At 33.6% G+C, this 14516-nt stretch overlaps 1 long non-coding RNA gene across 1 annotated transcript; it reads right to left on the reverse strand.

The window, feature by feature from the left end:
• Positions 1-12262: 12262 nt before the first annotated feature.
• On the reverse strand, positions 12263-13744 carry LOC126977032 (uncharacterized). Its single transcript, XR_007732075.1, has 2 exons — positions 13293-13744; positions 12263-12546 (listed from the first exon to the last, which is right to left on the reverse strand). It is a non-coding gene; the product is annotated as an uncharacterized LOC126977032 (long non-coding RNA).
• Between the last annotated feature and the right edge of the window lie 772 nt (positions 13745-14516).

The following is a 14516-nucleotide window of genomic DNA, read 5'->3' on the forward strand; positions in this document are numbered from 1 at the left end:
TCTTTTCGTGCGAATTAATATTATGTAACTTATAGTGTCAGATATTTTTTAAGTTAAGTGCACGTTATCATCGAAATTGATTATTTTCATTTATACTACTTTATACATTTTAAACTAGTGTTAATACATGGAAAATTTTAATTCAATAATCATGTTTTACTAGAAATGTACAGTGAGAGGCTCCTTTGCACAGGATACCGGCTAGATTATTGGTACCACAACGGCGAGAAACGTGAAAGTACTGGGCAAATGAGACAGCTTGTCTCAAGGTGACGAGCGCAGTTGTAGTGCCGCTCAGAATTTTTGGGGTTTTTCAAGAATCCTGAGCGGCACTGAATTGTAATGGGCAGGGCGTATCAATTACCATCAGCTGAACGTCCTGCTCGCCTCGCCCCTTATTTTCATTAAAAATATTAATAAATGTCAGATAGCAATTGTAATTTAGTGAATTAGAAGAAGAAAGAATTGGAAGAAAGAAGATCGTTCAGGATTGAAATCGCCATTACCTCACAGTCACGTAGTCTATGAGTACAACGTGTGATGTGACGTAGTGGAAGTTTCGGTTTGAACCTCAACCAGCGCCCGACATCACCTACTGGAGACACAAAATCTTCAAGGAATAAGGTGATTGGGTAGGGAAGAACCGGGAATAATTATGATCAAATCTATCACCATCTAATCATAAAATTATTGAGTGAATATGCATTGAAGTGTTCAATTGGAGTTAAAGTTAAGGGCATGACATAAATTATTAAAGTCAAATAGGCGTGGCTTAACCACATGGCTTTTAAACGTAAGGTAGCACGTCCGTAGCATCACACAAAAGCAACCTACTTAGGTGCTATTTAATATTGTATCAGTTGTTATACATAATAATTACATACAAGATTCTTTTAGAAAAATAGGAAATATATCTACAAAATTAAGTTTATCATCAAACAATGCGTAGTTTAGTCGTATAAATTACAATCTTATTTTGGGTGCTGTAATATTTTGAATAATATTTTAAAAGACCTGGAAGAGTACCTCTGCCACTCTGGAATGATGGAGGGATTATACAGGTCTAAGATTATCAACATTACTAATAATATTAATGTAATCAAGTTAGATTGTAATATTCTTATATCATGTTTTGGGGATACACAGAATATGCCTAGAAAACATAGAGAGTATGTTATGTAATGTTTTTGTATTTTTCAAAGCATTAGTCAACATTTACATGAGAACTTGTCTGTTAAAACGATTACAATATGTGATAAGAATAAATTTATGTGTTTTTGTTTCCTTTTGGTTCTAATAAATATTTTTCATATCTGATTTTCATTTATTCTATGACCCGATCAGAATTATTAGAATGATATAATCACATCAGCTGGTAGATGTCTACAGCTGGACAAAGGACTCCCCCAAAGATCTACACGACCATCGGTCCTGCGCTGCCCTCATCCAACGTATTCCGGCGATCTTGACCAGATCGTCACTCCATCTTGTGGAGGGCCTACCAACACTGCGTCTTCCGGTACGTGGTCGCCATTCGAGAACTTTCTGCCTCATCTGTCCGTCCAAAAACATGACAGATAATAGAATTATATAATTCTCATCAAAGATCGTATGGACGAGTTGGATTTGAGAGAGTTTTATTTAACTGGTGGTGGTGGGCTGGTGACCCTAGCTCATAACTTAAATGATAGCCCCAGCAAATTTCACCAAACAGTATTTTAACTGTTGAAAACGGGAGTTTCTCAATTTCATACATTTTCTTGGCTTAAATACAAGCTGTTATAGCTTAAATTTGATACATTGGTTTTGTGTTGTCAATGTCTAACGAGCAACGATCTACGGTTTTGAAGCCCACTGGGGGAAACTTTACTGATTTGAGCAGGAAGCAGACCTAGAGAGTTATTAACGTTCAATCTTAACTATATATACAGTATATATGTAGTTGTGATTGACGTTAGTTGGGTGAGGATAATAACCATTCACCTACCATCAAGTATTACCATTGTCATCTGTATGATGACATAATTTTATAAGATTGGACTTAGGAGCACAAATGAGTGTGCGGCAAGTGATCACCTCCGCCATGTTCAGGGTAACGCCAGAGAATAATGTATACCACTCTGTGAAGTCTCTAGGGCGGTATATTGGATCCGCATATATAGCATCCGCTATACGTCAAATCTAAAAATCAATTAAAATAAAAAAGTGCCCGTACCAAGTCAAAAACAGTACGGTCAACAACATAAAAGTATACTTGATAAACTTTAGATATGAATGATAGATAGATTGAATGTTGTCTCTACAACACCAGACTGGATTCTCTGTTTTGGATTGCGTCACATTTGGATTGCCTTTTACTATTGAAACACAGTGACGTCATTATCTAGACAGACACACCCCTCGACAATGCAAACAGTTTAAATTAAATTATAAATTATTTTCATAACTTAAAATATAAACAAGTGCTGACCTGGCAAACGATTTTTTTTTTGCCATATAAATTAAGTACCCCGCGCCCGCTCATTGTAGGAATCGTCATAACTAATGAAATTTCATTAACTGAATTATTTTTAATTGTGATTATACACGTATTTGTACGTCAAAAAACATAGCTTTCGTTTAAGTAGTTACTAACAAAGATATATACTAAAACATTTTCCGAATCACGTTGCATCTTACGGTATAAGAGTTATTCTGATCGGTTCAGTAGTTTTCGAACGAAAAACCGGCTCGGAAAGTAAACTTCATAGTCTTACAAACCACAGTTTAAATAAATATTAAGTATTATTTATAATTCAAATCTTTTTTTTGTAACCGAATGGACACATAAGACCCACTGGGTCATTCACATTCATCTTAATTTGGAAAGTTTATTTAGTTTTAATATCAGATGGAGGCTTCATAGCACAAGGTACCCGCTATGATGTAAAGCAGTAATGTGTAAGCATTATTGTGCTTCGGTTTGAAGGGCACCGTAGCTAGTGAAATTACTGGGCAAATGAGACTTAACATCATATGTCCCATAGTGACGAACATAGTTGATGCCACTCAAAATTTTGTGGTTTTCAAGAATTCTGACCTGAACTGCATTGTAAAGGTCAGGGCGTGACACTTACCAACAGGTCAAGTCTAAAAATAAAAACCGCATTGAAATCGGTTCAGCAATTTCTCAGATTCAAATGCAAAGATAGACGGACAACAATTCTAAAAAAAATTTTATCTCGATAGCATAATATGTGTGTGGTGTTCGAGTATATAAATATATTAGAGTATAGATTTCTAGAACTCAAAAAGTCTGAGGGGCTCTACAATTGCAATCATCACCTTGAGATGTAAGATGTCGTCTTATTTGCCCAGTAATTTCACTAGTTACGGCGCCCTTCAGACTGAAACACAGTATTAACATTAATAATATTAACAGACAAAACTTAATTAAATATTTATATTATATTACTAGCTGACCCAGCAAACGTTGTATTGCCTATATTAAAATCGCGATACAAAAGTAACTGTTGATCGAAGATGGGTGAATTTCAAGTTGTATGTATTTTCAATGCTGACTCATAATCAAACAAATTTAAAAAAAATGCCAAAAAAATTAAAAAAAAAAATCGTGTGGACCACCCTTAACATTTAGAGGGATGAAAAATAGATGTTGTCCGATTCTCAGACCTACCCAATATGCACTCAAAATTTCATGAGAATCGGTCAAGCTGCTTCGAAAGAGTTCAAAGTTTAACACAATGACACGAGAATTTTATATATTAGATGATGAAGTTATTTCATATTTTAGTTGTTTCATACTTTGGACTTTTCCAGCAACGATACAATAATCGCAAGTATTGTAATATGATATCATCGTAACATAACACCAATTGTGTTTGCAAAACGGATATTGTGAACTAATTTACATTAACACTTGCTGATACAAAAATAACAGCGAAAATTCGAAGAAGTTTTTTTATCGGATCGGGAGGATAAATGAACGAATGCGTCAACTGATAATAAGTGATCACCGGTGCTTATACTCTTCTACAATATCAGAGGAGTCACAGGAGCGTTGCCAGCCTATTTGATATTTGTACAAGCTTATTTGAACGTAAGCCGTCGTATATTGTTGTTAACACTGCGTTAGTAAGTTCATTACATAGTTTTCAAGTGTGGGTTGCGCAAGAGTTCACCAGTGGGAGGTTCCTTTGCACATGATGATGGCTATATTATGGGTACCACAACTATTTCTGCCGTGAAGCAGTAATGTGTAAACATTATTGTGTTTTGGTCTGAAGGGCGATGTTGACGAGCGCAATTGTAGTGCCGCTCAGAATTATTGGATTTTTCAAGAATCCTGAGCGGCACTGCATTAATTATAATGGGCAGAGCGTATCAATCACCATCAGCTGAACGTCCTGCTCGTCTCGTCCCCTAATTTTCATAGAAAAAAGACTCCATTTATAGACTAAAGCATTATTTTATAAGACTTTCAAACATTCAACCAAATTGCTGACATAGAGGGGTGCGTAGCTTGTCTGTTGAGTGGGAGATGTTTCCTTCGGGACCTTCAACATTATCTGCCATCAACTGCTATGTCTCTAAACGAGGGGAAGCTTTTGTTTTACATTCCTACAACACGATGATAATGTAAGAGGACCATAGATTTGTTTTATAGTTTCCGGTTCCGATGCCTAAATCGTAAATATTATATTCACCCTTATTATTTCCATGGCTTGAGATTTTTCGAACAATGAATGAATGAAAATACTTTATTGCACTAAAAATACATAGAGTTACAATTTATATATGTCGTAAGCAAAAATAATAAGATAAAGTATAGTATATAAACATATATATTAAAGTTATACTGTACATTTCCACAAGACAACTTCTTCAAAGTTATTATTTCAACAAAATTCGTAAGGTGTCACAAATGACTGGCCTTGCAATACATGATAGTTGAAATATGATATGAAATGAATTATTTTCAATATAAACAGACGAAAATAATTTAAAGCAAGAATAAATAAAATTAGAATATGCGGATTAGATCGTCATTTGATACATTTTCCGGTGAGGTGAACATACAAGAACCTTTATGGCGACTCGTAATAACCAGCAATTAATATCTCATACACATTAATAATTATTGTAATTTAGCATTCAAAATTGAAAATACACATGAAAATGCACAGAAACCACACCAACCTGTACAGATTGAATTCACTGTTTGTGCCTCGTAAGGATCATTGTATTGATAAATGTTAAGATTTAATATCTATGTTCAAATTCAAATATTTTTATTCAAAATACGATTTAATATCACTTATTGAACGTCAAAAGCTATATAGAAACTTTGAAAAATTCTATATATATACAATGAAAATGGCCTTTGTTTGAGGCTCACTCATGCCTAAACCACTGATCGTATTGACATAAAACTACTACCATTCGATGCAAAATGTATCCTAGATGGTTTATTTTTCGAATTTCAACGTTCCTTCATTAATTTATTTCCTTTTAAAATTCGCCAAGCGAAGCGGGAGGGAACGGCTAGTATATATAGTTACTTGCCATCCTCCTCCGAAACGGCTTGATCGATCTTTATATTTGGTAGGTCCGAGAATCGGTAGAAATATTTTTTTATATCATACTTTTTATTGCAAGAATTCTAAAAGACATGCTGTAGTGGAAGACCTCTCTACACAGGATGTACGCTAGGTGTGAACCACAGCGTTACCCTTTTCTTCCGTCACGCAGTAATGTGCAAGTATTCCTGTCTTTTGGTCTTAACAGCGCCGTAATTAGTGAAATTACCAGGTTTATGAGACTGGCTGATATCTATAGAGCGTTAACTTAACCTTTACTCAAACTAAGTTTATCTTATTATAATTTTTCATTTAGTTTTTCTAGTGAAATGGTAGCTCAAATTATGCTAAGCTTAAAATAAGACAGCTTAATGCAAAGTCAAGTTTGCGTTAGAAAAAACAAGATGGCGGATTTTTGGCGGCAAATTCTATTACTTGGCACGTTCTGAGCCTGAACGGTTCAATGGATTTTAGCTTCAAAGGTAATAAGTCAGCCGTCTAGTTAGTAAATCGTTGTAATCTGCAATGTAATAAAGGTATGTGTTCTCAACTCACAAAGCCTACGTTTTTAAAATATTGTTAATAAGAATACAATGAGATCCTATTATAAAATTTACCTACCTCTATTAGTCGAGTGCCCTTTTGTACTAAACTTCTTAAAGCGCCTAAAAACTATAGTGTAAGGTGTAAACTGATACTTTTTGCATGGATTTAACGCTTACAAGCATCGCCTTAGCAACTTTGAAGCAACTTTCAAAAAAATTGTTAAAAAAAGTTTGTGTGGTAAAGGTTACTAAAACATAAATGACTTTCTTAATGATACCACAGATTGGGAATGGAGTGACCACCCTCAGGCTATTAAATAATAAGTTTAATTGTAAAATATTACTTTGTAAACATATTTTTCGATAAAAAAAAAGCCCGCTGAGTTTGTTGCTCCAGTTCTTCTCAGGTCTGAGGCATTAATTTTGGAATGGGTGGTAGTTTTTGACTTTCAATAAGTGATGTCACATCCTATTTTGAATAAAAATATTTGAATTTGAATTTGGCGATTTTTAAGTTAAATGTAATTCCGTATGACGACTTTCTTTTTTTAGGGTTTTTATTTATTTGAGTTTTTGTGCTGCTTGGAGAGTATTTTACTGTTTGTAACATATCTATATTACTCGTATAATTATATCACTGGTTGGGTCCGTCTTATTTGGGGGTCATGACGCCTCCGTGGTTGCTAGGCAACCTTGTAGCCAATCGATACTCCGCCGCTCGCGCCCTGCTTCCCTTTCACTGCAGGGCTGATAAGTTTGTTTTGACTAGCTTTACTGATTATATAAACATAACATAATTAATTACAGGTACGTATAACACATTTAAAATCTCACGTCATTGGAGTCTTTTTTTTTATGAAAATAAGGGACAAGACGAGCAGGACGTTCAGCTGATGGTAATTGATGCGCCCTGCCCATTACAATTTAATGCCGCTCAAGATTCTTGAAAAACCCCAAAAATTCTGAGCGGCACTACAACTGCGCTCGTCACCTTGAGATATAAGATGTTAAGTCTCATTTGCCCAGTAATTTTACTAGCAACGTCGCCCTTCAGACCGAAACACAGTACCGCTTACACATTACAGCTTCACGGCAGAAATAGGCGCCGTTGTGGTACCCATAATCTAGCCGGCATCCTGTGCAGAGGAGCCTCCCCCTGGTCTTATTTGTTCTAATAATTATAAGCATTATTCAAGGATTTAATAATACTTAGGACTTAGATTAAGGATTGGTCTCCGCTGCGCTCCAACTAGATACCGCAGGCGTAGTCACAACGGCGTGTGCGGCAACTATAACTACGCCCAAAAGCGGGCATACTCGAGCCAGTCTCCAACAATGTGTAACGTTAACGTGCCACATGTTCTGTTAAACTTTGCTAATAATTGAAACTAAAATGCCGGGTGTGTAAAACTTTGTAAAAATAATGCTACAAGAAATAAGAGAGACACTATCATCAGTAAGTATTCTGTATTTTAATAATTTCAATATAAAATCACACAAAGCGTATGTTACAAAATTTTAAGCACAATCATCTAAGAGTTACTGTAATAAAAAAGCTATTGTTATTAGGTAGTGCGGTAATTAGTTAGAGCGCAGCGGAGATCAATCCATAATCTAACACTAAGAACGAAATTTCTAGAATGGTCATAGTAGAGAGCACTCCACAACTTTCTAGAATCTTCTGACGAATGCTGTTCAACAAAAAAACAAAGTATTGTAAGTCAATAGAATAGGTTTGTATATACATCCTTCCTAGATAGAGCCTAGACAACCGATGAAAACAAGCCAGGTTTATTACTTAAGTGTGCGTGACAAGCTACGTCTCACACTCGCGACTTGTATGCCAATTTGTGTAAGTGTGCGTGCATTGCTCAAAATAGAGGTTAACAGTCATCCTCAATTTTTTTCGACGTTTTAACAGCTGTCACAGTCTATCTAGACGTATAAATGATCTAAGTCTACATCATAAGGTTAAACTCTATCAATAAAAATATCAAAATAAAAGATAAAATCTAAAATTAACTTTTGCAATTAAATTGCGCTCTTTTAGTTAAATCACTTTAATACACGAGTAGAAATAACACTTGTCCAATTTTTAATTTAAACTTTACTTTGCCACCAATTTTATCTTTGGTTGAAAAAGATAAAACGTTACTCAAATCAGTAGACTTGTTCTGCAATGTTTGCAAAATAATGCAAAATTTTATTTAAATCATATTACATCATTATGCATTAATGTTTACCTTGACCTTTCATTCTAACTATAGCTTTGATGTAAATTGATTTAACGTTTCCAAGATATGTTTATTTACGAGGGCGCACAACTTTTTAATACTCTACCTTCATTTCTCAAAAAGATTAACCCCCTTATTCATAATGGTCCGCTAACTTTAAACAGCCGCTTAGGAGTGTTTTTTCCTTTTCTGACTTAGGTCAATAGAAGAAGACAGAGAGGGGATTAAGAAATGCTTAAAGTTAGCAGACTTTTATGAATAAGGGAGTAAGTCGTTTAAAACATTTAAATGTGAGTTATCAGGGTACATTATTTCAAAGTTTTTATAAAAAAACTGTCTGAAATAGTTTGATATACGACAGTGACCTGTAAAAGTGAATTATTATAAATTTTGTTAAGAAGAATAAATATTGCATACATAAGAACATACATATGTATGAACTGAAACATGTTAAGAATGGCGAATAAATTTTAACATCATAGTATTATGTTCTTATGTAATTGACAATATTGTGTTTTTATGAGAAAAAATATCTTAAAGTCTTATATAACATAGATTTATAATATTTGTACAATGTTCTCAATATATATATATATATATATATATATATATATAAAAGAGAATTTATGTTTGTATGTTCCCTAATAACTCCTAAACTATTCGACAGATCTCAATGAAATCTTTTGTAATAGATTCGTTGAAGCTCAAGGAAGGTTTGCATATATAGTTTGTCGTGTCACGATTCCACCCACGCACTCACCCACGCATTTACCATATCTCTCGAACCGTTAATTGACAGAACAACGTCTGTCGGGTCAGCTAGTGTAGAATACAAAGACCCATAAATAATATGGAATAATATAGTTTTTAACTCGTCAACATTCAACACCGCGGAACATAATTATGTAGTAATAGTTGTGTTCGGCTCTTAGGAAATTTTTTGAAGTAGGCGTTACTTTGCGAAAATCCATAATTATCCAAATGTTCTGAGTTTTATTTAGTGTTAATTCCGCCAATATTTATCTTTTAAACAATTCGACACGCGTTTCGCCTCTACACGAGGCATTCACAGAACATGTTGATTCGCCAAAATCTCTGGCAAAAAAATCTGGCACGAAACTCTCGAGGAGTTTTTAAATTGTGTCGAATTGTTTAAAAGACAAATTTTGGCGGAATTAACACTAAAGAAAACTCAAAATATTTGGATAATTTCGGCTATTAAGTTTTTTCATCTTCTATTTAATTATACTCTGAAATCCATGTGAGGTATGTAGTAGGCAGTAGTGATGTATTTATGTGATGTATTTTTTCTTTTAATTATTAAATATTGAGTGATTGGCAACCCTAACGAATGTCAGGATTCGATTTAACAATTTGTCACCTTCAAAGAGCCGCAGATTTCGCTAGCTTTACCATCTACACGAACCACAATCCTCTGTTTATCTGTAGATGCATATTACTTTTTTTTAAATATTATAAGTCTATTGTGTTGGTGATATGCCAATAGCACGTGATCTTTGTACCTACTTATATTATATTTGAAAAAAGTCTACCATCTAGTCACCCGTATAACACAAACAAATCCGTACACTAAATAAAACAGAACTTTTACAGATAATTGGATTTTTTTTAAACTTTCAAAACCAAATTAATATTTTTCCCGTAATTATAACATAAATAAAACTCAAATATCTGACTGTTTTAATGGTTGATTTCAGCAGACCAAAACACGATTAGTTTGACCAAGTTCTGTTACATATGATACATAAGGGTAAATGTTATACACTTTTATAATAAAGTTCCAGCCAATCTATATATATAAAAATGAATTGCTGTTCGTTAGTCTCGCTAAAACTCGAGAACGGCTGGACCGATTTGGCTAATTTTGGTCTTGAATTATTTGTGGAAGTCCAGAGAAGGTTTAAAAGGTAAATAAATAAGAAAATGCTGCTAAATTAAATAAAAACAACAAATTTGTTTTTCCTTTGATATGTCCATACATAATTTCTATGAGAGAAAATATTGACGCACGGTTTGACAGTTCTGCTGAAAAACAATTTCATTACGACAGCAGGGTCATATTTTACGAAGTAATTTTTGATGTTATGATATATTATTGACAAATTCATATAAAAACATTATTTTATTTATTATATACAGAACAACGTCTGTCGGGTCAACAAGTGTTATATAAATAAATTTAAATGTTATGTTAAAAAATGGCTCTGTCGTAAATCCTACTACTCTACACCTGAATATCTAAGTGATCCGACAGACTGGAACTATGTAGATTATTTTATAGCAATAGCAATGACAGTAGGTACAATATTGTTTATTTGATTAAAAATAATTCTGGCAGAGGTTCTTGCGCCGTTTCTTTTCTCTCAGAGCGCTCATAGAGAAGCTCGTTCACTTCCAGCGGGAGGCTCCTTTGCACAGGATGCTGGCTAGATTATCGGTACCAGAACGGCGCCTATTTCTGTCGTGAAGCAGTAATGTGTAAGCATTACTGTGTTTCGGACTGAAGGGCGCCGTAGACAGTGAGATTACTGGGCAAATGAGACTTAACATCTTATGTCTCAAGGTGACGAGCGCAGTTGTATAGAATTTTGAGGTTTTTCAAGAATCCTGAGCGAAACTTCATTGTAATGGGCAGGGCGTAGCAATTACCATCAGCTGAACGTCCTGCTCGCCTCGTCCTTTTTTCATAAAAAAAAACTTCCCTAAACAACAGCGATGGCTGGTCCAAGCGTCATGCACGTGAACGTACGCTATTTGGATGATCCTGTCATCGAGAACCCAGCTTTTGTAGTTAAATTTAAGCAATATTTAAATGAATACCACAAACAATCGCATAATTCATGTATTTGTTTAAAGTATGTGTAAATGGATGCATCCACTATACTCACTTTTTTAAGATAGAAATGAGTATCTTGCCTCTTCTTATCATTAAAGCTATTAAAGTATTTATTATTTCCTGTTTACTTCTTCGAAAATGAAAATAATATCTGGTAATTTGTAGCCTTATAACCTTAAAAAATACTTTAGTCTATCTCATAACCATTATCTATAAATAAATTTAAATGTTTTATAAAAAGATGATCGGACAGCCTGGGACTAGATTATGATTATTTTAATGCGATAGAAATGACTGTACAATATTGTATATTATTATTGAAAAGAGCGCAAAAGAAGAATGCTGGGAGAGTTTCTTGCGCCGCTCCTTCTCTCTCAGAGCACCATTTGTTTCCGAAGCGGTAGTAGTATCTAGTATATTAGAAATGACATCAAAAAGAATTCTAAAGGAATCAATTTTGAGAAAATAAATGTCTTTTATGCCTTTTATTATTGTTATTTAGTTATATTGGATTTAAATTTTACTATTCAATAAATAAAGCTAAACGACTCCGAAGTGGTGGTAAATAGTAAAATATACAGGCTGTCCTAAAATTCAAGTCAAGCTAAAACCAGACGATAGGCTTTATGGTAAACATCATCAGAAAAATCAAAAAAGATCCATCCCATGTTCTTTAGAAATTATGGGTATTAAACAAAAAAGCAGATTTTCTCAATTTTTGGTTATTGTGGTTAATGTTTTTATTATTTTGCCAATTTCAAACGTGGCACCATAACCTTCAATAACATATTATAATAAAACATATAAAATAGTAAAATATAATTATAACATTGACATTCGTGTGTGATGATTGAGTTTGTATAAAAAATTGTTGTATGATTTATTTATGAATAGAGGTCCCGGAGATTTCTGACTCTGACGATGAATCTTCGCGTCCGTACCTTCACGAGAACTGGAAAGCGTTGGTAGGAAACATTATATTCAAAATGAACATCGTTATTATCATTATTAATTAAATAGTATATTTTTGTAATAAGCGAAAACATGACGTCATTGTATTTTATTGTAAAAGTATTTCACAAAAATAATCGTACTGAATGTGTTATTTAACGAAACTGTAGGCGCAAGGAACGACATAAAATTTAATACAATAATTATAGTACAGTATCTAAATAAAATGAGTATCATTAAAGTAAAAATAATTTAGTTGGTTGGTATGACCACAATCATTAATTAAAATGTGTTAGAATATAACAATTTGACGAGATGAGAAGATATTGTATATTCTTCAGTTGCAACCTTTCCCTCTTTTTTTCAATTTCGCGAAATACCTGGAAAATCGAAATATATCGTTTTGAACGTGTCCAACCATTACACATATATAAAATAATAACACTACACATATATACATACATAAAATGCGATTATAGAATTGGCAAAATATTATCATAGTCTAATAATATTTAAAAAGTCGTTGATCAATTGCTGTTTTCCTTCTTTGGCTTGAATGATTGAGAGATTTTATGATCCAAAGATACATTTATTGCACCGCAAGGCTATTTAATGTTAAGTCAAGGTTATTAAAATGTCAATAAACATGCAAATTAATGTATTTCTAAAAGGCCGGGGCAACTTTTAATAAGTAAACGGAACAATATTGGCGAACAAGCAATTGGAACGTGGTCCACATCTTCACGCTTGAGACTCACCATTAAATTTAAAAAATAAATCTTAAGATTCTGTGGGTCATTCATTACTTTAATTCCGTCTCCACAGAGTTGCTTCTACGTGATGATTCTTCTTCAAACATACAAACAAACAGACAGAATTTCAAAATTGTTTTCGCAGTTCTGTTACTTATCTCTTTCTTGCTCCAGTAATTATTTTGTAAAATTTTTATTCGATATACTACGATTTTATAAAATGTACCACAATGATTAAATTTTATACTTGCACACTGAAGAATACTGGTATATTGTGATCGTTTATAAGCAAGGCCACGTACACCTGACTACTTTTTATGTGGAATGATTTTAACTGAATGAGGAATGAATAAACTTTAAGCATGTAAACTTACTCAGTGCAGGTAATACACTTCCCCCATGGTGCTCTAGTGTTGTTTGCCGAGCATTTTTGTACGTTTGCTATGAAATCGTCATCATTCTTTTTGTTTGCACTGGTAAAACCACCTTCATCGGGATAGTCATCATCAGAACTTCTTTCTTTCCGATACTTCACAACATCTTCAGCTATATCCGGGCTATCAACAACGTCTCCTAAAACACCACTAAAATGTTCAATTACTTTCGCCATCTTCACATTTTCTTCACCAGCTATCGCGTTTCTTTCACCAGTCTTATTAGTATCTGTTATTCTATTAAGTTTAGTCGGAAGTGAATTAACTTCTACAAATATCACCAGTGCTAAACATACGTGATACGCCGCCATTTTTAATACAGCGAATGGCGTGTTTAATATATATTTACCTAAAAGGAGCCGGTCTTTGCAACACCGGTTTAATTTAATATCTCGGCGAGCCGCACTTCGCATAATGAGACAGGTATTAATAATTATTGTTCTTTAAGCATGTAAGTTTCCAACGTAGTAGTAATTTTATAAATATAATTTTCAATTTGCATTGAAATTTTTTTTACTAGCTACCACTACTTCGGAAAAGGTTGAGCTTTAATGGGAAGAATTTAAAGGAAGAAGAAAGCTTTAATGGCAAGAAGCTCATTGCCACATTAACATCTTCATCGTTTTTAAAAATTGCTAATAAAGTTGATTCTCATGAATCTCAGTTCGTACAGATCCCGGAATATCACACCTCGTCTTCTATTTATTGCCGACCGTAGATTTTTTTGGACCATTTACCATTTTTTTTTCTCTTGTGTGCACATTTATGAAGACAGTCATAAAATACATTTGATCAGGGGACATCAGTAGCTATCTTTAAATGTATTTTAATTTTAATTTTTAATTTTTAATTTAAAGAAATAAACATTTTGACTGTTGCTTCTCAATACATTTTTGATAATGTTTTGTATGTTCATAAGCACATTGAGGAATTTTCTAGAAACTGTGACATTCATAATGTTAACACGAGGAACAAACATAAACTTGTTATGCCTATTACTCGGTTGGGTCGAGTTAGTAAGTCTTTTGTTGGGCGATGTATATGCTTCTACAATATGATCCCAGAAAATGTACAAAACAAATGTGTTACGAAATTTAAAAGAATTGTTAAAAAACGTTTGTGTGGGAAAGGTTATTATAGCATAAACGATTTTCTTAATGACAC

This window comes from Leptidea sinapis, chromosome 43, assembly GCF_905404315.1.
Source record: "Leptidea sinapis chromosome 43, ilLepSina1.1, whole genome shotgun sequence".
Classification (NCBI taxonomy): domain Eukaryota; kingdom Metazoa; phylum Arthropoda; class Insecta; order Lepidoptera; family Pieridae; genus Leptidea; species Leptidea sinapis.